Genomic DNA, 2,242 nt, shown 5'->3' on the forward strand with positions numbered 1-2,242 from the left:
TTTATAATAATAATGATAAAAATAATGATAATGACAACAATAATAATAATAATAACAACAACAATAATAATAATAATAATAATAATAATAATAATAATAATAATAATAATATAATAATAATAATAATAATAACAAAAATAATAATAATAAAACTAATAATAATAATAAAACTGATAATCACAATTATAATACAAATGACAATAGAAATCATAATCACATCAACTATCATAATAATCATAATTGCATACTACTACTACTACTACTACTACTACTACTACTACTACTACTACTACTACTACTACTACTACTACTACTACTACTACTACTACTACTATGATAATATCAATGATAATATCAATGGTATAATAATAATAACAATAATAATAATATTAATAATAACAATAATAGTAATAATAATAATGATAATAATAATAATAATAATAATAATAATAATAATAATAATAATAATAATAATAATAATAATAATAATAATAGCGTTCTAAAGAGAGTAAAGTAAAATAAATAAGAGCAGGCAAAGTTTAACAATTACAATGTTCAATCTGCTCAGTTCATAGTTTTGAGAAATTTGGAGTTAAAAAGTTTATATTTTACAAAAATGTCAAGCTTTTTCGAAAGGAATCCTTTAAATATTTTGATAACTACTCCGAATAATCTTACACTTTTGATAGAGCAGATAGAATATTTGGTTTCTTACTTCATGGTTCTAGTAACTTAAAATGGTACAAAATGTCAGATAGAACTTTGTAATTGAAAGGTAACGATCGTCGAAGATAGCAGCGTTATTTCTTTGATAATAAATTGTGAAGCGTGCTGGAAAAATGAGGTACTTCTCGCAATCCACAAACGGAAATATTGGCCAAAAATCCACACTATAGGGTCAGATTTGTAGCATTTTCTATTGATGCCACATTCTTTTTCTATTATTACGTGCCTTTTATTATTCCATACCTATAAATTGTAAAAACTTCACCTACTAATAACGTGATGTATCTATATACATGAGTCTTGGATCCGAGAAGTAACTCATTTTTGTCAGCACGCTTCACATAATGCTTGCTTATATGCCTAAATATATGATGGTTAGTTGGTTAAACTTTCCGATGATTTCAAACGTCATTCTTTTTTTTCCGAAACATTTTTCACAGACAGAGAGCATTTGTGATCTGTTGGGCCAGTCTCAATGCCAAGATTTGACTGTTTTGTTCCTCTCGCTTCTCTGGCTGCATCTGCTTTAAAAACTATATTTTCTCTCAAAATTCCTTTCTGCCACATGTCACGGATTTACGGTCAAAATAAAGACTCTTCCCTCAACCACACCAATAAAGCAACATTTCAGAGAAGTCTTCAGAGTATTTATAAACCTACATCTTTTTTTAAAGTAATTTTTTTTTCGGGGTTGGGGGGGTGGGGGGTGGGAGGGAGGGACACCAATGTACCATCCACCTTTCAAACAAAAATTCTGAGAAGAACAATATTTTTGAGGAGAGAGAGAGAGAGAGAGAGAGAGAGAGAGAGAGAGAGAGAGAGAGAGAGAGAGAGAGAGAGAGAGAGAGAGAGAGAGTGACAGAGAGAGAGATAATTTTAGAGAGAGGATCAGAGGATCAGACAGACAGACAGACAGACAGACAGACAGACAGACAGACAGACAGACAGACAGACAGAAAGAGTTACCATTGTTAAGTCCGTGTGTGGAGGAAACAGCTCTACTGAAGGCCAGGAACAGACCCAGGCTGGTAGCCATGAGCATCGGGAACATCACATACTTCATGTTGCCCCGGAAACACAGCTGTGGAGTACGTAACAGGTATCTTTGTTGTTTTGTTTTGAATTGGAGTGCAGTTTACGGCGCCCACAACTCTGAATAGGTTCATACATTAGTAGAGCGATGGACACATAAAACATTTTCAGTTTGGCAGGAATTCATTTTTAATCATTTCCCTGGTCATGGCCGAAGCCTACTTTTTTCGATTTTAGGACCACCAAGGGATCTTTAACTTCGCAACCCACACACGAGATATTTCGCCCTTATCCGAGAAGGCAAGGTGTTACCTCTTACATACCTTAAAATCAGGTGTGGCTGAAAGACAGCAGTAATAAGGATTCAAGGATTAGGAGTAGAAAGGCTGCAAGAAGAGACAGGAGCCCAGAGCAGGAGGCAAAGAGGGAGCGGAACGGTTGGGGGGGGGGGGGGGTACAGATTAATGCAGAAAGTGGAGACGAA

The 2,242-nt window shown here is 33.9% G+C and overlaps 1 protein-coding gene across 1 annotated transcript in view; it reads right to left on the reverse strand.

Annotated features, from left to right (window-relative positions):
* Positions 1-2,242, reverse strand: part of LOC101847876 — a gene marked incomplete at its 5' end in the record, with an annotated part of 12,452 nt that overhangs the window by 5,330 nt on the left and 4,880 nt on the right.

This window comes from Aplysia californica, unplaced genomic scaffold, assembly GCF_000002075.1.
Source record: "Aplysia californica isolate F4 #8 unplaced genomic scaffold, AplCal3.0 scaffold00201, whole genome shotgun sequence".
Taxonomy (NCBI): Eukaryota; Metazoa; Mollusca; class Gastropoda; order Aplysiida; family Aplysiidae; genus Aplysia; species Aplysia californica.